Source organism: Aotus nancymaae, unplaced genomic scaffold (assembly GCF_030222135.1).
Source record: "Aotus nancymaae isolate 86718 unplaced genomic scaffold, 86718_ANA_hifiasm-v0.15.2.pri h1tg000012l, whole genome shotgun sequence".
In the NCBI taxonomy this organism is placed as follows: domain Eukaryota; kingdom Metazoa; phylum Chordata; class Mammalia; order Primates; family Aotidae; genus Aotus; species Aotus nancymaae.
Genome location: NW_026988423.1, coordinates 48681555 through 48707488, shown reverse-complemented (window position 1 = coordinate 48707488; position 25934 = coordinate 48681555). Strand labels below are relative to the sequence as shown.

The following is a 25934-nucleotide window of genomic DNA, read 5'->3' as shown; positions in this document are numbered from 1 at the left end:
GAGCTCTCATCTAACCTTCAATTGGATGTGGCTGATCTGCAATGTAATAATGCAAAAAGGCAAATATCAAGAGGGGAATCTAAAAAAAAATAAAATTCTATAAATACTATCTTCCAGTGATTAATATGCTCCATTAAAGTTTATGCTCCCTGACTAATATAACTTGGCAGTGCCTATTTGCGTGAAAAGATATTTTAGGCTGGGCGTGGTAGCTCAGGCCTGTAATCCAAGCACTTTGGAGGCCAAGGCGGGCGAATCACCTGAGGTCAGGAGTTCAAGACCAGCCTGACCAACATGGTGAAACCTCGTCTTAAAAAAAAAATTAAAAAAAAAAAGAAAAGATATTTCAAAGCTGTAACCTATACAATCTCATTACAGATGAGCGCTGACAGGTGGGTATTTGCAGCAGATTTTGATATTTGGGAACACTAACTCAGAACCCCAATGAAACAAAATGGTTTTCTGGTTTTTTTTTTTTTTGAGACTTGGTCTTGCTCTGTCACCCGGACTGTGGTGCAGTGGCACAATTACAGCTCACTGCAGCCTCAACCTTCTGGGTTCAAGTAATCCTCTCACCTCAGTCTCCACAGTAGTCGGGACTACAGGCACATACTACCATGCCCGGCTAATTTTTTATATTTTTTTATAGAGACAGGGTTTAGCCATGTTGCCCAGGCTAGTCTCAAACTCCTGGACTCAAGTGATCCTCCCAACTCAGCCTCGAAGGGTGCTGGGATTACAGGTGTGAGCCATGGCACCTGGTCCAAAATTGTTATCCCTACAAAAATCATTCCATTCTTCTTAATAAACCTGTATTAAAAACCTACACTCAATTGTTATTTGTTGTTATTTGAATTTCTTAAAAACTACATTTTAAAATATAGAGATGGAGTCTGGCTGATCGCAAACACCTGGGCTCAAGCAATTCTCCCACTTTGGCCTCCCAAAGTATTGGAATTACACTGTGTGACCCACCACATCCAGCCTTATTTGAATTTCATCAACAAAAAATGTGGAAACTTGTTGCCTCTCTTGTTATGTGTAATATCCTAGATTTTAGCTCTTGGGATGCAAAGCCCAAAATATTTATTACCTGGCCTCTGACGGAAAATAGTTACCAATGCCTACTCTAGATAACTGAAGTGCACCTAGTTAACAGGAGCTCTGCACTGATTGAACAGTCTAGATGCCAGAGGCTCTGGCTGTAGGAGTCTGGGCAGGTTACTTGACCTCCCAGGCCTCAGGTTTCTTCTCCATAAAGCAATATGGAGATGGTCACCAAAGATTATCCTCAGCTCTAAAATGCTACACAGCTAGAGAAACACTTCTGGAATATGCGAACCATGTCCATGCTGTCTAGAGTCCATGCAGGGTTCCTTTTGTAGATTACTCAGCCATCGTGTCACTGTACAATGTACTCAGGGCTTAATGATGCAGGAGAGGCTGCTTGCACCCAGAGGGAACCCAGGCTGTGGATCTTAGGTTCCTGCATCTTTTTGGTTTGTTTGTTTTTAGAGACATGGTCTCACTCTGTCACCCAGGCTGGAGAGCAGTAGCATAATCATAGTTCATTGCAGCCTCAAATTCTTGGGCTCAAGCAATCCTCCCACCTCGGCCTCCCAAAGTCCTGGGATTCCAGGTGTGACCCACCATGCCCAGCCCCTGCTGGGATTCACTCAGGTGGCAAAATATTAAGGGAAATATTAGAGAAAGTTGTAAGATTATAGTCTCAAACCTTTGGAAGACTGAAAGGTTTTCATGGGACAGGCTGAAGGCAGACAGTTCTTACTTTAAAGCATTAGGTCCTAGGGTGAAGATTAGGGATAACAGAAGCTTCCCCAGTTAAGTAGGTTTACCCCACATTCCTTTGTCTCTGTTTTACTTATGTAAACTTTGTGCTGGATGGCCCTCTCGGGGGAGGTTGAAGGGGGATTACCCATTAATGGTGTTTGCTCTGGGCTCCAGAAGCAAAACCTTTTATCATTCGTAAAACCACTCTTTTAACCATGTTAATTATCCACAAGTCTACTGACTTAGAATCTCTATTATGAAATCTACACTGAATAAACGTGAGGAGAAACAGCTAGCAAGGGGTCAGGCAGCTGTAATCGCCCTCTGAGAGCAGTGATGAACTCCCTAGCCCACTCGATCACCGTACTCTAGTATGTGAGTGTATTTCCTTCATCCGTCTCAGAGTCAGGCTTTGCAGGACAGACCCCCACAGGTGGTGATCAACGTCTCAGGCGGTGACCCCGACATGAGCAACGCTGCAGGCCCTTGCATCTTTGTTGTTGATGGTGTTTGTCTTTTCTTGTGGCAGGATGACTCTCATCATTATAAGAGTGCCTATATTTTTTCAAAAGTCTCTCACCCACTTCAAACTGGCTGCTTTGAATCTGTATAAATGAGAAATCAGCTGTTTGTTAGCTTGATATCTAAGATAAGAGTAAGCCAGGCACAGTGGCTCATGCCTGTAATCCCAGCACTTTGGGGGCCGAGGCAGGTGGATCTCCTGAGGTCAGAAGTTTGAGACCAGCCTGGCCAACATGGCAAAACTCTGTCTCTACTAAAAATACAAAAATAATTAGCCAGGTGTGGTGTCACATGCCTGTAATCCCAGGTACCTGGGAGGCTGAGCCAGGAGGATTGCGTGAACCCTGCAGGTTGAGGCTGCTGCAGTGAGCTATGATTGCACCACTGCACTCCAGCCTGGGCAACAGAGCAAGACCCCATCACTATATAATAACAACAATAATAGTAGGAGTAAAGAGGGCTAGGTGCAGTAGCTCACGCCTGTAATCCCAACACTTTGGGAGGCCAAAGCCAGTGGATCACTTGAGGTCAGGAGTTCAAGACCAGCCTGGCCAACATGGACAAAACCCCAGCTCTACTAAAAATACAAAAATTAGCCGGGTGTGGTGATGGGCCCCTGTAATCCCAGCTACTCTGGAGGTTGAGGCAGGAGAATCACTTGCACCCAGGAAGCAAAGGCTGCAGTAAGTCGATTGTGCCACTGCACTCCAGACTGGGGAATAGAATGAGACTCTGTCTTGAAAAAAAAAAAGAATAAAAAAAGAATAAAGAGTAAAAAAAGAGTAAAAAAAAGAGTTCTGTATTTTAAAAAACAAACAAACAAAAAGACTGTTGAGTAGGGCCTGCAGGCCCTCTTACACACAGACTTTGTGAAATTCATTCCAGAAACTCGGAGTCGCTTCCAGATTCTTAGCTGTGCGGGAGATGTGCTCCGAAAGTCTCACAAGCTACTGCTCTGTGTGGCTGAAGACGCTGAGCACTCCCACCAAAGCAGGCCTGGAACGAGCACCAGGCCTCCACTGGCCTGTGGGGCCCAAAGCACTAAGGGTTCCGGGGAGTGCAAGGCAGGCAGGCTCCTGATCTCACAGAGCTTACAGTCTGGAAGAGCCTCTAGACAATGTTCAGGTACAAAAACGTCAAGTCGAAGGACTTGCCTCTGCCATTCTATGTCCACGCATGCAGCAAACAGCTGAGGAGCACCTGCTGCATGCCAGGAACTGTGCAGGTTGAGGTGGGGTGGACACTCCAACTTTGCCCTGAAGAGCTCTCCTGCTATGAGAAAGGGCAGACCTATCCCAATGGGCACAGCTACTCAGCGAGGCCAGGCACGGGGGAAACAGAGCTGGCAGGAAAAAGCAGGTATGACCATCTGAAACAGTCAAGGAAGGGGCACCCAGAGGTCAACATCTGAGCTGGACTGTGAAGAATGACCAGGGTCCACCAGTCAGATAAGGAGGATGAGCGAAGCTACCAAGAGAGTGTGTACCAAGGCCTAAAACATGGAAAACTCAGGGTCTGGGGTAACTCAAGTGAGTTAATCCCATGGTGCAAGGGGATGTACAGATGGCGAGTAAGAGATAAGCATTCATTCATTCAGTAAACAGGGTCTTGCTCTGTCACCAAGGCTGGAGTGCTGTGATGTGATCATAGCTCACTGCAGCCTCCAACTCCTGGGCTCAAGCAATCCTCCTGCCTCAGCCTCCTGAGTAGCTGGGACTATAGGCATGTACCACTATACTAGCCGATGTTAAAATTTTTTTGTAGAGATGGGGTCTTGCTTAGTTGCCCAGGCTGGTCTCAAACTCCTAGGCTCAAGCAATCCTCCCACCTTGGCCTTCTAAAGTGCTGGGATTACAGGTATGAACCACCACACTCAGCTGAGATAAACTTTTAAAAGAGACACCCAGATAAGTGTGTAAGGCCCTAGGGGCCTATATGCCAGTCTAAGGTGTTTGGGCCCCAGGGGGCTGGTGAAGATGGGGCAAAGAGGGTGGTGTGATCAGAATGCTGCTACAGGAAGGTAATACTGTACAACAATAACTGCACCCCCAATATCAATGCAGTCATGTGGCCTTGACCAAGGTGTCCTGGAAAACACTCTCCACTGAAGATGCCCAAATGTCCCCAGCTGACGACCTTTTCCCCACACAACAGAACTTAATTTGGAAACACATGACCAGCATGTGCCCGATGCCATGACATGAAAGGGGAAGGCAGATGCTGAGTCAGAGATGTGCAAGTGTAATTCGGGGGGCAGTAGGTGAACCGCAATCATGGCTCAGCACAAATCAGTGGGCATGACTCAGCACAAATCAAGCTGACCAGGCCCACAGGGGCTGATGCTGCAGCTGCAGCTCCCTGTGCCTGCTTCTAGCAGCATCTCTGAGGCCTTGGCTCCCTGGCTTGAATGCCAAACGGGGCAAGCCTACAGTTCCCCTAAGCTCCGGGGCATTGCATGGATATAATTCAGTGACACCATTAAAAGGTAGCACAAGGTGATTTATGGACATAAAACTCTCCATAGGAGTTGATGCTGGTTCATCCTCCTGACCATCCCCCCTTTTGCCTCAATTACATTTTGTTTTTAAATTTGAGACACAGTTTCATTCTTGTCGCCCAGGCTGGAGCTCAGTGGCATAATCCTGGCTCACTGCAACCTCCACCTCCCAGGTTCAAGCAATTCTCCTGCCTCAGCCTCCAGAGTAGCTGGGATTACAGGTGCCTGCTACCAAGCCTGGCTAATTTTTATATTTTTAGTAGATACAGGGTTTCACTACATTGCCCAGGCTGGTCTCGAACTCCTGACCTCAGGTGATGCACCCACCTCAGGCTCCCAAAGTGTTGGGATTACAAGTGTGAGTCACCACACCCAGCCCTTTTTTTAAAAATAAAAAAAATTAAAAAAAAAAAAAAACAGGGCCTGGCTCTGTCACCCAGGCTGGAGTACAGTGGTGTGATCTTGGCTCACTGCAAACTCCACCTCCCAGGTTCAAGCAATTCTCCTGCCTCAGCCTCTCAAGTAGCTGGGATTACAGGTGCCGGTCAACATGCCTGGCTAATTTTTGTATTTTTTTTTTGTACAGACAGGGTTTCACCATGTTGTCCACGCTGGTGTCAAACTCCTGACCTCAAGTGATCCACCTGCCTTGGCCTCCCAAGTGCTGGAATTACAGGCATGAGCCACTGTGCCTGGCTGATTGCCTCAATTAATTTTGAATAAAAATATAGAAAAGAGAAACAGAGCCAGGGGACTTGCTTTACTTTTCTCAAATTCTGGGAGGATCAGTTCTGAAGTCTGCTTCTGCCTCTAGCGCTCGGACGACAGTCTGGAGAGAACACCCTGAGGCAATCAGAACGTCCCCCGACCCCCGCCCACACACGGATGTGTTATAATTCCTACAGCATGTCCACCATGGCAGCAAGCCCGCAGCGTGGACAGTGCTACTGCCTCCTCTTTGACAGAAACGAGAATGGGATGGGCCGAAGCCAACATGGCCTCTCCAAAAGGGAATGCATGCTAAGAATGGGTTCGTTTTGTGCTCGATTTGAGAGAGTCTCACTCTGTTGCCAGACTGGAGTACAGTGGCGCAATCTCCACTCACGGCAACCTCTGCCTCCTGGATGCAAATTCTCCTGCCTCGACCTCCCGAGTAGCTGGAACTACAGGCGTGCGTCATCATGCCCAGCTAATTTTTGTATTTTTAGTAGAGATGGGGTTTCACCATGTTGGCCAGGATGGTTTTTTCTTTTTTTTTTTTTTTTTTGAGACGGAGTCTTGCTCTGTCACCCAGGCTGGAGTGCAATGGCGTGATCTTGGCTCACTGCAACCTCCATCTCCCGGGTTCAAGAAACTCTCCTGCCTCAGCCTCCTGAGTAGCTGGGACTATCCGCACCCACTGCTGCACCTGGCTAATTGTATTTTTAGTAGAGACGGGGTTTCATCCTGGGGTTAGCCAGGATGGTCTCGATCTCCTGATCTTCTGATCCACCCACCTCACTCTCCCAAAGTGCTGGGATTACAGATATGAGCCACCGTGACGGGCCGGATTGTTCAATAGAGTTCCAAATGAGTTCCACATTGATCATCAAAGACAAACCGCAACACAGTCAGAAAGTGACCCTAGGGCAGAACAGTCCCCAGCACCTGTCACAAGAGAAATAGTGGGCCAGGCATAGTGGCAATGAGCACTTTGGGAGGCCGAGGCTGGAGAACTGCTGAAGTCAGGGATTTGAGACCAGCCTGGGCAACAAAGTGATACCCCCATCTCAAAAGAAAAAACCTACCCAGATGTGGTGGCATGCACCCATAATCCCAACTACTCAGGAGGCTGAGGCAGGAGGATCACTTGGGCCCAGGAGATAGAGGCTGCAGTGAGCCATGATTGTGGCTCTGTGTCACTCCAGCCTGGGTGACAAAGCGAGACCCTCTCCACCCCCACCCCAAAAAAAGAAACAGTAAAGGAACTGGACAGGTTAATCCTAAACAAAAGAAGATTCAGAGGCACTTTATCCCTTCTTTAGGTGGTCAGAAAACTGCCAAAGGGAGAGGCCCAGGCATTCAGAAACAGAAGTGGGCACAGAGGACAGAGGTTTACAGCCCTCCAAGCAAAGACATTCTAATAAAGGAGTCTGAACATACAATGCGCTATTGTGAGCGTGGCTCCCCATCATGGGAGATGAGTCGCAGAAGGCTGGGTCACGTGAACTTAATGACAGAAAGTGCCTGCACCCCAAGGGCCTGGGAACAGACCAACCAAATTAATGTTAATTAATCTGTGCTGGCTCATTGGTGAGGATGCTGTTGAAAAATCCCAAGTGTCTGACCTAATACTTAAATACAGATCTCTGTCTTTGAATCACGCACACACGCACGCCCCAAGCAGTCCTTGGAAAAAGGCAGCAAGGGAGAAGTACCAACCCTCTCAATTAAAAAACTGGTTCCACCAGCCAGGCACAGCGGCTCGTGCCTGTAATCCCAGCACGTTGGGAGGCTGAGGTGGGAGGATCACCTGAGGTCAGGAGTTCGAGACCAGCCTGACCAACATGATGAAACCCCATCCCTATTAAAAATACAAAAATTAGCTGGGCGTGGTGGCAGGCACCTGTAATCCCAGATGCTTGGGAGGCTGAGGCAGGAGAATCGCTTGAACCCAGGAGATGGAGGTTGCAATGAGCCAAGATCACGCCACTGCACTCCCATAGTACTGGGATTACAGGTGTGAGCCATTGCACCTGACAGACAGTCATTAAATCTTAAAGCTCCAAGATGATCTCCTCTGACTCCATGTCCCACATCCAGGGCACACTTGTGCAAAGGGTCAGTCCCAAGGTCCTGGGCAGCTCCACCCCGGTGACTTTGCAGGGTTCAACCCGAGGCTGCTCTCACAGGCTTTGAATGCCTGTGGCTTTTCCAGGCACAGGGTGCAAGGTGCTGGTGGATCTACCATTCTGGGGGCTGGAGGACAGCGGCCCCCTTCCCACAGCTGCACTAGGCAGTGCCCCCGTGGGGACCCTGTAAGGGGTCTCGAAGCCCACATTTCTCTTTTACACTGCCCTACTAGAGGTTCTCAGTAAGGAGTCTGTCCCTGCAGCAGGCTTCTGCCTGGGCACCCAGGCTTTCCCATACGTCCTCTGAAATCTAGGTGTAGGCTGCCAAACCTCTTCACTCTTGCACTCTGCCCACCCACAGGCTTACCAACACATAGAAGCCACCAAGACTTACAGCTTTCACTATCTAGTGCGGCAACCTGAGCTATATCTGGGCCCCTCTGAGCCAAGGCTGGAGGCTGAGTGGCCAGGGATGTGAGGAGCAGTATCCTGAGGCTGCGTGGGTCAGGAGGAGGGGCTGCAGGGAAGGTCTCTGAAATGCCTTCAAGGCCTTTTTAATTACGCAAATCGCCCTAGCAAGTGGTTGTTCCATAGCCTGCTTGAATTTTTCTCTTGAAAAAGCTTTTTCTCTGCCACATGGCCAGCCTGCAAATTTTCCAAACTTTTACGCTCTGCTTTCTTTTTAAATATAAACTCCAACTTTAAGTCATTCCTGTGCTCCCACATCTAAATGTAGGGTATGAAAAGCACCCAGGTCACCTCTTTCTTTTGTTGCTGTTCACTTTGTCGCCTAGGCTGAAAGCGGGATCTTGTTATGAGAGAACGTGAGACAAACCCAAACCAAACAGACGTTGACAAAGACACAGCCTCACGTTTTGAAAAATGTCAAGGCCACGAAAGATAGACTGATCTGAGTAACACACACACACTCTCTCTTACACACACACTCTCTCACTCTCTCTCTGTGGTCTCTCACACCTGTAATCCCAGCACTTTGGGAGGCCGGGTGGGAGGATCACTTGAGGACAAGAGTCCAAGACTAGCCTGGCCAACGTGGTGAAACCCCGTCTCTATTAAAAATACAAAAAAAAATTAGCTGGGTGTGATGGCGAGTACCTGTAATCCCTTAGCTACTTGGGAGGCTAAGGCAGGAGAACTGCTGGAACCTGGGAGGTGATGGTTGTAGTGAGCCAAGACTGCACCAATGCACTCCAGTATGGGTGACAGAGTGAGACTCTGCCTCAAATAAATAAAAATCATACAGTAAGTGGCCCTTTGTAACTGGCTTCACTTAGAATAATGTCTTCAAGGTCCACCCACATTGCAGCATCCATCAGCCTCATTCCTCTTCATCCCTGAGTAACATTTCATTGTATGGATATTCCACATTTTGTTTATCCATTCACTGGGTGGATACTTGAACTGATTCCTCTTGGGGTCTATTATAAATACTGTTGCTGGCCAGGCACGGTGGCTCATGCCTATAATCCCAGCACATTGGGAGGTTGAGGTGGGAGGACAGATTGAGGCCAGGAGTTTGAGACCAGCCAAGGCAATAGAATGAAACCCCATCTCTGCAAAAAAATTTTAAAAAATAGTGAGGCATGGTGGTGCACACCTGTAGTCCCAGCTACTCAGGAGGCTGAGGTAAGAGGATCACATGAGCCCAGAAATTGGAGGTTACAGTGGGATATGATCCTGACTCTGCACTCCAGCCCGGGTGACAGAGCAAGACCCTGTCTTTAAAAAATAAATACATAAGGGTTGGGCAAGGTGGGTCATGCCTGTAATCCCAGAACCTTGGGAGGCTGAGGTGGGCAGATCACTTGAGGCCAGGAGTTCAAGACCAGCCCTGGCCATCGAAACCCCATCTCTACTAAAAATACAAATATATATATATATATATATATATATATATATATATATATATATATATATGTCAGCCAGACGTGATGGCACATGCCTGTAGTCCCAGCTATTTGGGAAGCTGAGGCAGGAGAAATGCTTGAATCTGGGAGGCGGAAGTTGCAGTGAGCTGAGATCGCGCCACTGCACTCCAGCCTGGGTGACAGAGCAAGACTCTATCTCAAAAAACAAATTAAAACGAAATACATAAATAATGTTGCTACATTTGGGTATGAGTATCTGTTTGAGTATCTGTTTTCAGTTCTCTTGGGTGTATACCTACAGGCAGAATTGTTGGGCAGAGGTTAATTCCACACTTAATGTATTGAGGAAATGCCAAACTGTTTACCATAGTGGATGCATTTTTTTTTAAGAGATGGGGTCTCGCTATGTTGCCCAGGCTGGAGTGCAGTGGCTATTCACAGGCGCGATCCCACTGGCACGGTAGTTTTGACCTGCTCAGTTTCCAACCTGGACCAGTTCACCCCTCCTTAGGCAACCTCATGGTCCCCCGCTCCCAGGAGGTCACCATGTTGATGCCAAACTTAGTGCAGACACCCGATCGGCATAGCGCACTACAGCCCAGAACTCCTGGACTCAAGCAATCCTCCAGCCTCAGCCTCCCGACTAGCCGGGACTAGAGGCACGCGCCACCGCGCCCGGCTGGATGCACTACTTGACATTCCCATCAGCAACGTATGAGGGCTCCAAATGCCCCACACCCTTGCCAGCACTATTTTTTGTTTTGTTTTTGTCTGTCTGCTTACTTTTAATAGCCGTCCTAGTAGGTGTGAACTGGCATCTCATTTCTCCTGGTTTTGAATTGCATTTGATTTGCATTTTCCTGGTGACTAATGATGTGGAGCATCTCTTCATGGGCTTGGTGGCCATTTATATATGTTCTTTGCAAAAATATCTATTCGAGTCCTTCATCCATTTTTAAAATTGGCTTGTTTTGTTGTTGTTGAATTATGAGAGTTCTTTTCATATTCTAGATACCAGACCCTTATCAGACATATAATTTGCAAATACTTTTTAAATTAGCAATAATCGCGCCTCGGCTAAACCTCATTGGCTACGATACTGCCACTGTGCTTGCAAATATACTTTTTATCCCATATGAGAATTCTCATTGTCTTGATAGTGTCCTTCGATAGAGAAAAGTTTGCAATTTTTATGAAGTCCAATTTATCTTTTTCTTGTTGTTCCTTGTGCTTTTGGTGTCCTAGCTAAGAAACCATTGCCAAATCCAAGGTCATGAAGACTTAACCCGCCTTTTCTTTAAGAGCATTACAGTTTCAGCTCCTGTATTTTGGTATCTGATTCATCATGCACTGATTTTTGTATATGGTACAAGGTAAAGATCCAGCTTCATTTTTTTCACATGTGAACAACCAGTTGTCCCAGCACCATTTGTTGAAGAGACTATGCTCTCCCCTACTGAATGGTACTGGCACTCTTGTCAAAAATCAGGAAATCATAGGCGTGAGTTTATTTCTGGACTCTCAGTTCTTTCCCCTGATCTATATGTCTCACACATGAGAGTATCACACTGGCTTGAATACTGTAGTTTGCAGAAAGTTCTGAAACAAGGAAGTATGAGTTCTCCAGTTTTGTTTTCCTTTTGCAAGATTGTTTTGGCTATGTGGGGTCCCTTGCAGTTCCATCTGAATTTGGGATCATCTTTCCCATGTCTGCATAAAAAGTCATTGGAATTTTGATAGGGATTGTACTGACTATATTGCTTTGGGACGTAACAATATTAAGTCTTCCAATCAAGGAACACTGAGTATCTTGCCACTTACAGATCTTATTTGCTTTCAGCAATGTTTTGTAGTTTTCAGTATAAACATTTTCTATCTCCTTGTTTAAATGTATTTATTTATTTTTATTTATTTTTGAGACAGAGTCTTGCTTTGTTGTCCAGGCTGGAGTGCAGTGGTACAATCATGGTACACCGCAGCCTCCCTCTCCCAGGCTCAAGTGATCCTCCCACCTCAGCCTCCTGAGGACTACAGGTGCACACCACTACATCTGGCTAGTTTTTGAATGTCTCTAAAACAAGAGATAGTATCCTTGGTTTTTTTTTTTTTTTTTTTTTTTTTGAGACAGAGTCTCCCTTTGTTGCCCAGGCTGGAGTGCAATGGCATGATCTAGGCTCACTGCAATCTCTGCCTCCCGGGTTCAAGCAATTCTGTCTCAGCCTCCTGAGTAGCTGTAATTATAGGCATGCGCCACCATGCCTGGCTAATTTTGCATTTTTAGTAGAGACAGGGTTTCTCCATTTGGTCAGGCTGGTCTTGAACTTCCGACCTCAGATGATCTACCCACCTCCACCTCCCAAAGTGCTGGGATTACAGGCGTGAGCCACCACACCTGGCCCTAGTTTTTGAATGTCTCTAAAACAAGGGTTGGTAACCTTGGTTCTTAAGAAAAAGTGCTCAGAATTGCAGAAGACAGAAAGGCCTGCCTAGTCTACACAGCACTGTGTTTATGCAGGCTCACTAAGCAGGAGCCACGCAATGCAACCAACATTCACTCAACACCTTCTGTGTGCCAAGCCCCCGGCTAGGTACTTTCTACAATTTCTTTCTTTTGATTCGTATGATAAACCTGTTTAGAGAAATATTATTTCACCCATTTTTTAGACTCAGGTTCTATAAAATGGAACTAAGGACCAAGCAAATTACTGTAGTTCCCACAACTTACAGAGGGAGATGTAAAGATCTTGTGGGACCCCCTCTGTCACTTCTTGTTGCAACCCTAGACAAGGAAGGGGTGACTCAACTCCTGGCTCACAATGGCCTTGGTGGTTCTCATGCTGGCTACTGTCGCCCCACATTCAGCTAGTACTGGGCTATGCCATTCAGCTAAAACTGAGTTTCTACTAGTACATGGAGGACCAGAGAGCCACGGGGGTGCTCTGGGCGACAGCTTCACCCACATAACAGGTCTTGGTCAGTGCCTTCCTTCTATCCAAAAAGAGGCTTCAAACTAGCTCTTCCACAAGCTGACAGGAACAATGGTGCTAATGAGATAGGCCTGATGGCCCCTGGGCTGAGGCCTCAGAGGACACCATATTGGTCATTCCCTCCGAAGTGTTGCTTGCATTTCACCTTGACATTAGGTCATTGCTATGCATTTAAGACTGGTGTCAATCAAATGTATATTAAGGCTAGATGCAGGGGCTCACACCTGTAATCCCAGCACTTAGGGAGGCCAAAGTGGGCAGATCTCTTGACATCAGGAGTTCAGGACCAGCCGGGCCAACATGGTGAAACCCCATCTCTATTAAAAACACAAAAATTAGCTGGGTGTGGTGGTGCACGCTTGTAATCCCAGCTACTCAGGAGGCTAAGGCAGGAAAATTGCTTGAACCCGGGAGGCAGAGGTTGCACTGAGCCAAGATCTCACCACTGCACTCCAGCCTAGGTGACAGAGCAAGACTCCCTCTCAAAAAACAAAACAAAACAAAAAAAAGTGTATTGGGCACCAACTCTAGGTCATCTCTGTGACCTATGCTTGGATATTCACAGCATATGTTTAAATTCTAGAAGGTGGGCAGTAGGGTCATTAAAAACCGACAACATGAACAAGTCAGTAATAATTAGATCCTATTGCTACAGTGTCAAAGGACTGTCATACAGTGTCTATAAAAGCATCACAATTACTACACCATTTACAAGATTGCACATACAGAGCTTTTTATTGCCCCAAGTTGTCTTATAAGGAAGACAAAATCCTTTGATGCTGGCCTGACATCGTATTATGCCTGCTGCTCCAGACAGGCACACTAGATTACCCAAGATGCTCCTTTAGGCTGAGGGCTTAATGCTCCACTTGTCAGACACCACCAAGAGAGCTACGTACTTAACTACAGCGAGCTGTGGAGATGTGCTTGGGTTAGGAGACCCGCAGCTCTGCTGCACCTGCTGTGGCTTCCCCTTAGCAAAGAGACCCACCACATCACACAGTACCCCTGCATGAGAGGCTAGAGGGAAAGTTCTCCAGGCCACAGCACTAGAAAAAGAGTCCTTCTGAGCAGTGACTCCCATCCCATGGCTTCATGCTGAACTCTAAGCAACAACTAGTGTGGGCAGGGTGACTCTGCCAGGCCCTTGGCCTCCATAAGGTGACTCTGGTTCAAGCAGCTTTTTCTCTTGTCATTCCACAATCTCAACATACAACTTCTGGGTCTGTCTTGATGAGAAGAAGATTGTTGGAGGGCCCAGCCCTGGCTCCTAAATACTTCCATCCAGAAGTGACATACATCACTTCCTCTCACAGACCATTACCCAAAGTTAATTTCAAGAGGGCTTAGAAATGTGTGGGAGCCGCCGGGCATGGTGGCTCACGCCTGTAATCCCAGGACTTTGGGAGGCTGAGGCGGGCAGATCACGAGGTCAGGAGTTCGAGACCAGCCTGGCCAACATGGTGAAACCCCATCTCTACTAAAAATACAAAAATTAGCTGGGCGTAGTGGTGCATGCCTGTAGTCCCAGCTACTCGGGAGGCTGAGGCAGGAGAATTGCTTGAACCCGGGAGGCGGGGGTTGCAGTGAGCCGAGATCGTGCCATTGCACTCCAGCCCGGTGACAGAGCGAGGCACCGTTTCAAGGAAAAAAAAAAAAAGAAACATGCGGGAGCCCAGAAACATGCAGTGAACATATGTCTGCTGCAGGTGTACAGGGCTCGCTCAAGGTGATAGGAAACTGGCGGCAGAAGTGGTGGGAGTCTAGCTGCTCCAGAACTCATGACTTATAAACCTGATTTTGAAAAAACCGAGATAGAGGCTGGGAGCGGTGGCTCATGCCTCAGGCCGAGGTGGGTGGATCACTTGAGGTCAGGAGTTCGAGACCAGCATGGCCAAGGTGGTGAAACTCTGTCTCTACTAAAAATATCAAATGTAGCCAGGTGTGGTGGTGGGCACCTGTAATCCCAGCTACTTGGAAGACTGAGGCAAGAGAACCACTGGAACTCGGGAGGCGGAGGTTGCAGTGAGCTGAGATTGGGCCATTGCACTCCAGCCTGGACCACGGAACAAGACTCAGTCTCAAAAAAACAAGAACAAAAAAAGCTGAGATAGAATTCACATACAATTCATCATTTTAAACTGTGCAATTCAGTGGTTTTTACCATATTCACCCACTGTGGAAGCATCACCACTACCAGATTCCAGAACATTTTTCACACCCCAAAAAAGAAATCCCATACCCAACAGCAGTCATTCCCCACTTCTGACCTGCTTTTTGTTTTCTGGGGTTTTTGAGACAGGGTCTCACTCTGTCAGCCAGGCTGCTGTACAGTGGCGTGATCACAGCTCACTGCAGCCTTGACCTCCCAGGCTCAGGCGATCTTCTCGCTTCAGCCTCCTGTGTAGCTCTGGGACTACAGGTGCCCACCACCAGGCCCTGTTAATTTTTGTATTTTTTGTAAGCTATGGGGTTTCGCCCTGTTGCCCAGGTCTCAAACTCTTGGGCTCAAGCCATTAGCCTCCCTCAATCCCCCAAAGTGCTGGGATTACAGGCATGAGCAACCAAGCCTGGCCCTGATTTGTTTTTAATTCATGAACAGAGTGAGTTAGGTCTAAGAGAATACCTTCCCCTCTTATAATGTAATGTACACGTCATAACAGCATGTATTAAGCACTTACAGTATGACTTTTTTTTTTGAGATGGAGTTTCACTATTGTTGACCAGGCTGGAGTACAGTGGCACAAGTCAGCTCACTGCAACCTTTGCCTCCCGGGTTCAAGCAATTCCTGCCTCAGTCTCCTCAGTAGCTGGGATTATAGGCGTGTGCCACCACACCCGGCTAAGTTTGTATTTTTGGTAGAGACGGGGTTTCTCCATGTTTGTCAGGCTGGTCTCAAAATCCTAACCTCAGGTGATCTGCCCATTTCACCCTCCCAAAGTGCTGGGATTACAGACATGAGCCACTGCGCCTGGCCAGCACCCATTATTTATTTGCTGAATGACTGAATGAACAGAATCTCCCAGACCAGAATCAACATTTCGCCCTCAATGGCACAGCACACTGGACCTTCAGCCAGAAGCATCGGAACAGAGTTGTGCCGCTTTCTAAGACCACTTGGCTCTGCCTGAAATCACCTACTAAAGGACAAGAAACCAAGCCAGGCTCTTCAAATTTCACAGCAAAAAGGCAGGGGGCCAGGTGCAATGGCTCATGCCTGTAATCCCAGCACTTTGGGAGGTCAACAGGAGGATTGTTTGAGTCCAGGAGTTTGAGATCAGCCTGGGCAACATAGCAAGACCCCATCTCTGCAAACCAAAAAAAAAAGAAAGAAAGAAAGAAAAACTAGCCAAGCAGGCTGGGCGCAGAGGCTCGCCCCTGTGATCCCAGCACTTTGGGAGGCCAAGGCAGGCAGATCACGGCCTGACCAACATGGTGAAATCCTGTCACTACTAAAAATACAAAAATTAGCAGGGTGTGGTGGTAGGTGCCTGTATTCCCAGCTACTCAGGAGGCGGAGGCAGGAGAATCCCTTGAACCTGGGAGGCAGAGGTTGCAGTGAGTCATGATCGCACTACTGCACTCAAGCCTGGCTGACAGAGCAAGACTCTGTCTCAAAAAAAAAGAAAAAAGAAAAACTAGCCAATCATGGTGGTGTGTACCTGTAGTCCCAGCTACTTGGAAGGGCTTAATGAGTTTGAGACTGCAGTGAACAATGATTCTATCACTGCATTCCAGCCTGGGTGACAGAGCAAGTGTCTTGCCTTAAGAAAAAAAAAAAAAAAAGCAGGACATGCACATGGGAGGTACTAAGAACTTCAGAACCTCTACTTTGGACTGGCTGCCTCTCACTCTGGCACAAGATCGCTCCCCATTCGGTCAGATTCTCAAGCTTCACTCCTGCCTGCTAAAATAATCACTCTGTTTCTATTCTCTTGTTCACACCTCCCAAAGATCTGCCCCTACAGAATTTACAACCAAGCCTGAAACTCTCAGCCTCTTAACCTAGATGGGACCCAGAAAGGGTCACCTGTGGGAACACTCCTCTGTTCTTGAAAACAGCGCCTCCACCCTGGCCTCGGCCAACATCATCTTTCATTTTATTGGTCTTTTCCACACACAAGGGTACTCCCAGCACCTTGAAAAGAGCTTGGAACATAAATGCAGCTCTACAAACACTTGCTGAGTACAGGGGCTGCTGCTCATTGCTTTATTCAACGATCCTCATGTAAAGGCCCAGGGAAAAGCACTTTTTGAAAAAATTTAAGGCTGGGCATGGTGGCTTATGCCTGTAATCCCAGCACTTTGGATGGCAGAGGTGGGTGGATCACGACGTCACGAGATCAAGAGATCGAGACCATCCTGGTCAACATAGCAAAACCCCATCTCTACTAAAAACACAAAACTGAGCTGGGCGTGGTGGCACGCGCCTGTAGTCCCAGCTACTCAGGAGGCTGAGGCAGAATTGCTTGAACCCGGGAGGCGGAGGTTGCAGTGAGCCGAGACCGTGCCTCTGCACTCCAGCCTGGCGAAAGAGCAAGACTCCGTCTCAAAAAAAAAAAAAAATTAAGAGACAAGTTCTTGCTCCATCACTCAGGCTACAGTTTAGCGGCGCAATCACAGCTTATTGCAGCATTGAACTCTCAGGCTCAAGTGACCCTCCTATTTCAGCCTGCTGAATAGCTGGGGCTAAAGTTGTACACCACCAGGCCTGGGCTAGTTTTTTAAATGTGTATTTTCTTGTTGAAGAGACAGGGTCTCTCTCTGTTGCCCAGGCTGGTCTCAAACTCCTGGCCACAAGTGATCCTCCTGCCTCAGCCTCCCAAAGTGCTGGGACTACAGAAATGAGCCATCGTGCCCAGCTGAAAAATACTAACAAGAAACTGACCGGCTTCCTTTTTCCAATAATGTTTGCTATGCAAACCCGTCCTTCTTTGCCTTGGCATCTACACTCTGGGCGGAGTTGTGTGCTCAATCACAAGAGCTCCCCTGGCCTGTTTTTGATACCACTACCTCCCAGAGTCTTTCTCTCAATGACTAAGCTCTCAGCTTTCAGTTCCCTCTATGGTTTTTGGTTTGGTTCGGGAAAGCGTGGAACCTGAAATTCAACAAACTCACAACCCAGTTGAGCCACGAAAGGTCAACCGACCTTGGTTCAAAACCCAGATATGCCACCTCTGCACCCTGGGATCCTGGGCACATGACTGATTACAGCCTGTCTCCGGGATGACCACCCCCACAGTGCTACGCTGGTTACATGAGACAGAAACACCCAGCACAGACACTCAAAAGTTACACTCAACCCCTTTTATTTTCATTAGACTTTTCTATTATGTATTAATTATTCATTTTGGGAATTTTCTATTTTTTGTTTATTATTATTTGAGATGGGGTCTTTCTCTGTCACCTAGGATGGAGTGCAGTGGAGATCATGGCTCACTGCAGCCTCAACCTCCCCGAGCTCAGGTGATCCTCCCACCTCAGCCTTCCAAGTAGCTGGGACTACAGGCACACACCACCACACCCAGCTAATTTTTAAAAAATTTTTCAGAGATGGTGCTTTGGCATGTTGCCCAGGCTGGTCTTGAATTCCTGGGCTCAAACAATCCGTCCACTTCAGCCTCCCAAAGTGCAAAGATTATAGGCATGAGTCACTGCACCAGGCCCAGGAATTTTTTAAATAAGCAAATGTATCCGTGTCTTCAGCATCCAGGTAACTGATCTAGAAAGATTTAGAAAGAGTTAAAATGTTCTTCTTCTACTATAAAGTAATTACTGAATAAATTATCAACTACAGAAGGAACTGGAGATACAAAATTTTATACCTAGATGGAAAACTAAAGTCCCACCAAAAGGTCCCATTGTACCTGGGAATAATCTTCAAAAACACAGATCAGGCCAGGCGCAGTGGCTCACACCTGTAATCCCAGCACTTCAGAAGGCCAAGGCGGGCAGACTGCTTCAGGCCAGGAGTTCGAGACCAGCCTGTGCAACATGGCGAAGTCCCTTCTGTACTAAAATTGCAAAAAATTAGCCAGGTGTGATGGCACACAACCGTAATCCCAGCTACTCAGGAGGCTGAGGCACGAGAATTGCTTGAACCTAGGAGGGAGAAGTTGCAGTGAGCAGAGATTGCGCCACTGCACTCCAGCCTGGGCGACAGAGCGACACTCTCTCTCTCAAAAAGAAAAAAAATACAGATCAGACCCAATTTTGACATCTGGGCTCAGTCAATATGCAGGAGAGAGTTCAGCAGTAAACTTGGGGGATAGAAGCCATATTTATTCATCCATTCATTCATCCAAGTGCCTACCATATGCCTGGCATTCTTCTATGCACCAGCTTAACTCACAGAAACAGGGAAGTTCCCTGTTCTCACTGAATTCACCTTCTATTCCAACCGTATTGCTACTAGGGAGGGGAGAATTAGACACTTTTCATTATAAACCACTGTTTATTCTTTATGAAAGCAGATGTAGAAGAAAACACACAAGACAGTGACAGTGGCCAGCCGCAGTGGCTCCCAGCACTTCGGGAGGCTGAGCTGGGTGGATCGCTTGAGGTCAGGAGTTCGAGACCGGCCTGGCCAACATGGTGAAACTGTCTCTACTAAAAATACAAAAATTAGCTGGGTGTGGTGGTATGTGCCTGTAGTCCCAGTTACTCGGGAGGCTGAGGCATGAGAATCACTTCAACCTGGGAGGCAGAGGTTGTAAGTTTGCACCACTGCACTCCAGCCTGAGCGAAGAGACTCTGTCTCGAATTAAAAAAAAAAAAAAAAAAAAGAGCCGGGTGCAGTGGCTCATGCCTGTAATCCTAGCACTTTGGGAGGCTGAGGTGGGTGGATCACCTGAGGTCAGGAGTTCAAGACCAGCCTAGCCATCATTGTGAAACCCCATCTTAAAAAAAAAAAAAAAAAGACAGTGACAGTGATTACACATTCTTTAAGAAAGGAGGGGTGACCCAAGCTCCAAGATCAACTAGTAATGGTACCATGGAAAGATCTTGGGATGTGGTGGGGAGGGGAAGAGAGGGAGAATTAGGGGTCAATTAGGGGTCGGCGCAGCAGGAAGTGACAAGGGTTACAGTGAGACCACAGCAGTAGAAAGAGATTCAAAGACCAAAACCTGACAGGACTGGGTGGTGGTGGGAGTCCCAGAATGGAGAGGAAGGGAAAAGGGACAGGCGTCTTTTGTCCCTGGAGCCTCAGGGCCCGGGAAGTCAATGAGGCTACCGACAGAGACAGAGCTCTTGTTGCGGAGGCTTCAGGTAGAGGGGCTGGGAGCTTTTGACCACTGCTGTGACACTGAATGACTCCTGAGACTTTGCAAATCACATTACATAAGGAACACATCCAACGTGTCCACGTAAGACTGTGTGGTTTCGTAAGCAGTTACGAAGGGTCTGAAGCTCTTAACCAAAACCAACAGCGGCTTTTCTTCACAAGACCACAAATAACTGATGGAACATTTTCTGAAGCCCAGACTGTGTACCAGCCAAACTGCACTCTGAATGATCCCGGGCACCATTGGCTAATACATTCTCCTGTGCGTTTCAAGAACTGCCATCGCTGTTTGCAGTGTTGAAAACTGACCCCAGGTGACCTACAGTCATTATACATGAGTTCAGAAAGGTGACCAGAGTTCATGTGTTCCTATCTAATCCTGCAAACCTTTGTACAGACCCAGCCTACCCTACGCACTGATGATGTATCCTCATAAAGACTGAGGTATCATAAGGATACCACATCAACACCTGCATCAACACCACAGAGGTGATGTGGATGCTGAGCTCCGCAAACAGGTCAGGAGTTCAAAACCAGCCTGGCCAACATAGTGAAACCCCGTCTCTACTAAAAATACAAAAAACGTAGCCAGGCGTGGTAGCATGTGCCCCTAATCCCTGCTGCAGGAAAAGGCACTGAAGATAAAAACGAGGAGAGATAAACAGAATGACTAAGTACCGTTCCTAACTTTGACCTAGAAGTAAATTACATCCGTTTCAAGTTAGAGGACATGCCCAAGTGCCCTATCTTCCTCCCCGTTACTACATCCAGGTAGACAAAAGGCAACTTTTTCCCTTCTGTTTTCCTACCGATATCTTCTAAAGAATTCAATTCTTACGCTAGGTACGGTGGCTCACGCCTGTAATCCTAACACTTTGGGAGGCCGAGGCAGGTGGATCACTTGATGTCAGGAGTTCAAAACCAGCCTGGCCAACACAGTGAAACCCCATCTCTACTAAATATACAAAAAAAATTAGCCAGGCATGGTGGCATGCACCTGTAATCCCAGCTACTCAGGAGGCTAAAGCAGAAGAATTGCTTGAACCTGGGAGGCGGAGGTTGCAGTGAGCCGAGATCACACCACTGTCCTCCAGCCTGGGTGAAAGAGTGAGACTCTGTCTCAAAAAAAAAAAAAAAAAGAATTCAACTCTTGGAAAACAGTCCACAGCTGACAGCACCACAGTTTGGCCACCACATTATTCTAGGTTAGCCTTAAAACTGATGCATTTCAGGAAAGTATGTGTACAATTCTCTCAGCTGTGTACAGATGTTGCACAAAGGAGATCCAAAAGCCACACCCTTCAGCACTCCAATTAAAGGACAAGTCTTAGATATCCCCTTTTACAAGTCACCTCTTTATAAGTGAAATAAACAAGCTTTCCACATCAACAGTTTGCTGCACAACCCATCAGAAGGATCAGGTTCCCCAGAGCTTCATTCACAACATGGCCAAGCATCAACCGAGCTGCCACATCGACCAGCATCAGAAGTAACAGTTACTGGGCTGGGCACAGTGGCTCATGCCTGTAATCCCAGTGTTTTGGGAGGCTGAGGCAGGAGGATCATTTGAGGCCAGGAGTTCAAGACCACCCTGGGCAACATAGCCAGACCCCACTTCCACAAATAACAATAATAAAGACGGAGAGATAAAGAAAAAAAAGAAGGAAAGAAAGAGAGAGAGAGAGAAAGAGAGATAGAGATGGCAAGGCATGGTGGCTCACACCTGTAATCTCAGCACTTTGGGAGGCCAAGGCGGGCAGATCACGAGGTCAGGAGATTGAGACCATCCTGGATAATACAGTGAAACCCCGTCTCTACTAAGAATACAAAAAATTAGCCAGGCGTGGTGGCGGGTGCCTGTAGTCCCAGTCCCAGCTACTTGCGAGGCTGAGGCAGGAGAATCACTTGAACCCAGGAGGCGGAGGTTGCCATGAGCCAAGATCATGCCACTGCACTCCAGCCTGGGCAACAGAAAAAGACTCCATCTCAAAAAAAAGAAAAAAAAAAAACAGAGAGAGAGAGAAATAGAGAAAGAAACAAACTGACGAATGTGGCTCCAGTGAACCCATCCAACTGGAGCCACCAACCTGCAAAGAACCATGGTTTGCCCCATGGACTCCACCATCTTCTCTCCCTCTCTCGTATGTACACACAGACACACATACACACACACACATGCACAGACAGGCGTGTTCACACTAATCCCAACAGGTATACAACTGACATAAACGTCTCGCTTGGGGAGGAAAAACTTGTAAGATGTAGAGCTCTAAAACAGTATGACTGCAAATTTAGGCACACTACAAATTTCCCAAATGGTTGTTTGTTCAACCAGAGAGAAGGCTATTAGGCAGCAGGAAAATATGCAGTGCAAGGAAACACTGTTCCTGAGCCGGGCGTGGTGGCACACGCCTGTAATCCCAGCTACTAAGGAGGCTGAGGCACAAGAATTATTTGAACCCAGGAGGCGGCGGTTGTAGGGAGCCAAGATCACGCCACTGCACTCCAGCCTGGGTGACAGAGTGAGACCCTGTCTTAAAATAAAATTAAAAAAAAAAGGGAAGGAAAGAAAACACTGTTCCAAGCTAGTCACACAGCCCTGACCTTTTAAAACACCTCCCCATCTCTTCACATGGTTCCTAAGACTATTTCAGACGAGTGCCACCACGCAACCTCAGCCTCATGCAACCTACACCCTACACGCCCCCAAAGCCTGAGTGGACTCAGAGAACTGCTAGCAATCCGCCAAGACCCGACCCAAACATCACCTCTTCCATGGAGCCCCGTTGTGGAAACAAACCAGGCTGACCACCAATAAACATCTCACCCAATCACCTCAAGAATGAATGGAACATACCATGCCATTCTTGTTGATTTTTACGTTTGCTCCCTTCCCTGTGAGACGTCTCAAGTGCCCAAACCAGAAACTACACAGATCCTGAGGCCAAATGTGTGTTTTTTTTAATGTATCACAACACAGGTATCCAAACACTGCCAAGAAGAGGAAGCAGGACCCACTGTTGACAGGGTAACACCTTCTGAGCTGTCCCAGAGGCAGGTGGAGTGGGGATTCTTTCTCTGACTTTACGGACAAAGAAACTAAGGCTTAGTGTAGGCCAGTGGCCGGTGCAAGCAGGTAAGTGACCTCTGACTCAGGTGCTTCTCCCACCTACCCGGTGGGTCCAAATTTCTGCTCAATGCCAGATGACAGAACTGCACAGCAAAACAAGTTGCCATTATTTATTTTTTTTTGAGACACAGTCTCATTCTGTCACCCAGGCTGAAGTGCAGTGGCTCACTGCGACCTCCATCTCCTGGGTTCAAGCAATTCGCCTGCCTCAGCCTCCCAAGTAGCTGGAATTACAGGTATGCACCACCACACCCAGCTAATTTTTGTATTTTTAGTAGAGACAGGGTTTCATCATTTTGGCCAGGCTGGTCTCGAACTCCTGACCTCAAGTCATCCGCCGACCTCAGCCTCTCAAAGTGTTGAGATTAAAGGTGTGAGCCACTGCAATTTGTGTGTGTGTGTGTGTTTGTTTGTTTGTTTGTTTGTTTTTTTAAGAGAGTCAAGGGTTCGCCGTGTTGCCCAGGCTGCTTTCAAACTCCTGGACTCAAGCAGTACGCCCAACTCAGTTTTCTGTGGGGATTACAGGCATGAGCCACTGTACCCAGCCTAGAATTGGCATTTTAAAGTCTTTTAAGGCTATAACCACCTGGGAGGCTGTGTGCTAATGAGCACAAAATCTTTGGACAGGTAGTGGTTACCTGTAATCTCAGCTACTCGGGAGGCTGAGGAAGGAGAATCACTTGAACCCAGGAGGTAATGGCTGCAGTGAGCCGACAGTGCTCCCGCCTGGGCAACCGAACGAACTCAGTCTCAAAAAAAGGAAATTGTAATTTCTCCACTTCGCTTTTCCTAACTTTAATTTGTTAAGTGAGTCTGACATATAATAAAAAGTTAAATCCCTAAGTGCTCAACTGAGGCCACACACGTGCTACTGCTAGACCTTGACCTCTGTTTCTCCCAATCCACTCTGCTCCTCCCCAAAGCACAAGGACGCTGAGGCTCTTTCAGGAGCGGCCAACCTCTCTGGAACCACGAAAGGTCCTATAACTTCATGAACTTCCAACAGAAAAAATAAAGAAATAAATAAGAAATAAGAAAGCCAGGCATGGTGGCTCACACCTGTACTCTGAGCACTTTAGGAGGTCAAAGCAGGAGGATCACCTGAGCCCAGGAGTTCGAGACCAGCCTGGGTGACATGGCAAAACCAAATCTCTACAAAAATATTTAAAAAATTAGCTGGGTGTGGCAGTGCGTACCTGTACTCCCAGCTACTTTGGAGGCTAAGGAGGGAGGATTGCTTGAATCCTGGAGGTTGAGGCTGCAGTGAGCTATGATCGTGCCACTGCGCTCCAGCCTGCACCACAGAATGAGACCTGTCTCAAAAAAATAAAAAAAATTCCTTAAAAGCTTAATTATTTTTAACTTGAAAAGTTCCATGGGCTTCACAAATAAACGTTCTGGATTTGCCAACAGTTTTTATTTCAATTGGTCTGCCTCCTAAGTATACACAGACTTACCCAATACAGATCCTGATTTTCAAGGGGTAAAGGGTGGATCAACACAGAGTCAACCAACAGCAGGTCCTAAGATTCAAGTTTGTCAGGCAGTAAACATCCTCTATGGCATTTACAAACTCCTGCTACCCAGGATGATGCACACCTGATTTACATTGGCTGCGGTCAATGCTGCTATTTTCAGGAATATCCCTGGGTTGTTTCATTTCAAATCTACCTATTATTTTTTCAAGTGCTAGACCTGAAGAATTTTGGAAAATTAAGACGACTCCTAAGTGTCCACACCACCAAACAACTGGAAGCTAACATTCCATTCTCTGAAATGCAGATGTTGCACAAATACTTTTTATAATAAGCTATCTGCTCAGAGAAACAGTTTCCAACATTAGATGGTATGAAGGTCCTAAGTAGCTCAAAAACCATGAAAATAAGAACTTCTAAGACAGCCCTCCTCCCAAAAAAAGGAAGTGGACCCTTCTGGGTTTCCTGGTTTACTAACTGGGACTTTGGGGCTTTTCTCCTGACCAAGCCAACTCCATAACCACTCAAGAGGGAATTCTCATAAGAGGTTAATCAATCGGCCGGGCGCGGTGGCTCAAGCCTGTAATCCCAGCACTTTGGGAGGCCGAGGCGGGTGGATCACGAGGTCAAGAGATAGAGACCATCCTGGTCAACAGGGTGAAACCCCGTCTCTACTAATACAAAAAAATTAGCTGGGCATGGTGGCGCGTGCCTGTAATCCCAGCTACTCAGGAGGCTGAGGCAGGAGAATTGCCTGAACCCAGGAGGCGGAGGTTGTGGTGAACTGAGATCGCGCCATTGCACTCCAGCCTGGGTAACAAGAGCGAAACTCCGTCCGTCTCAAAAAAAAAAAAAAAAAGAGGTTAATCAATCAATGCCTTCTCCATAAAACAAGACCCAAGGAATTACAGCAGTCAACAACGGTGGGGACACCGGATTCCAGAGGGTTCCATAAACGCTCTGCTTACCAGGAAGACTAAAGTTCTCTATGCCACTCTCTGGGACCCTGTCTTGATCCTCAGAATCTCAACCCTGTGGGGAGAGCAGGGGTGCTGTCTTACTACCCGACCCACTGATCAGAAAACAAGCTCAAGAAGGTATCTTGCTATTATAGTTAGCCAAGACTCAAAGCCAGGGCACCCAGTCCAGTCCTGTCTCTCTTTGTGCTGGCATCATTCTCCAGCTTGGCCAAGCTCAGAGGCAAGGCAAGGCTGCAGCTTTAAGGGTTTAAGAAAGGTGACAGTCACTTTCATTGAAACAGCCCCAAACTCCTTGACTGGTCACCAGTTTACGCAAGGGTAACTCGCTTTTAAAACAACACGCCGAAAGTTGAGGTCAAGCTCACTGAAACCCCCCTCCCTCCTCCCCCTGGAGCTCAGGCGACCTCGAACTCTTACCCAATTGCCCCCACGAGCTAAGGGTGTTTCGGCTCCCCAGGAGAGCCGGGCAAGGTGTGTTGCGGGGGCCGCCGAGACACCTGCCTGAAAGGGGGACTGCACTCAGGGAGAAATGCATTCCGGGCTGCG

The 25934-nt window shown here is 47.4% G+C and overlaps 1 protein-coding gene and 1 non-coding gene across 5 annotated transcripts in view; both read right to left on the bottom strand.

Moving 5' to 3' along the window:
* The window catches only part of LOC105714893 (NADPH--cytochrome P450 reductase), a 73870-nt gene that overhangs the window by 39322 nt on the left and 8614 nt on the right, over nucleotides 1-25934 (bottom strand). The window contains exon 1 of one of the 4 annotated variants that reach the window (XM_064375676.1): nucleotides 24130-24152. The exons of the other annotated variants lie outside the window; for them this stretch is intronic. The gene's annotated coding sequence lies outside the window, so the exon portion shown is untranslated. Of the gene's footprint in view, nucleotides 1-24129; nucleotides 24153-25934 lie in introns of those variants that run through there. 4 annotated transcript variants of the gene reach the window in all.
* Nucleotides 10513-10647, bottom strand: LOC135274735 (U4 spliceosomal RNA). Its single transcript, XR_010342500.1, has one exon. It is a non-coding gene; the product is annotated as a U4 spliceosomal RNA (small nuclear RNA).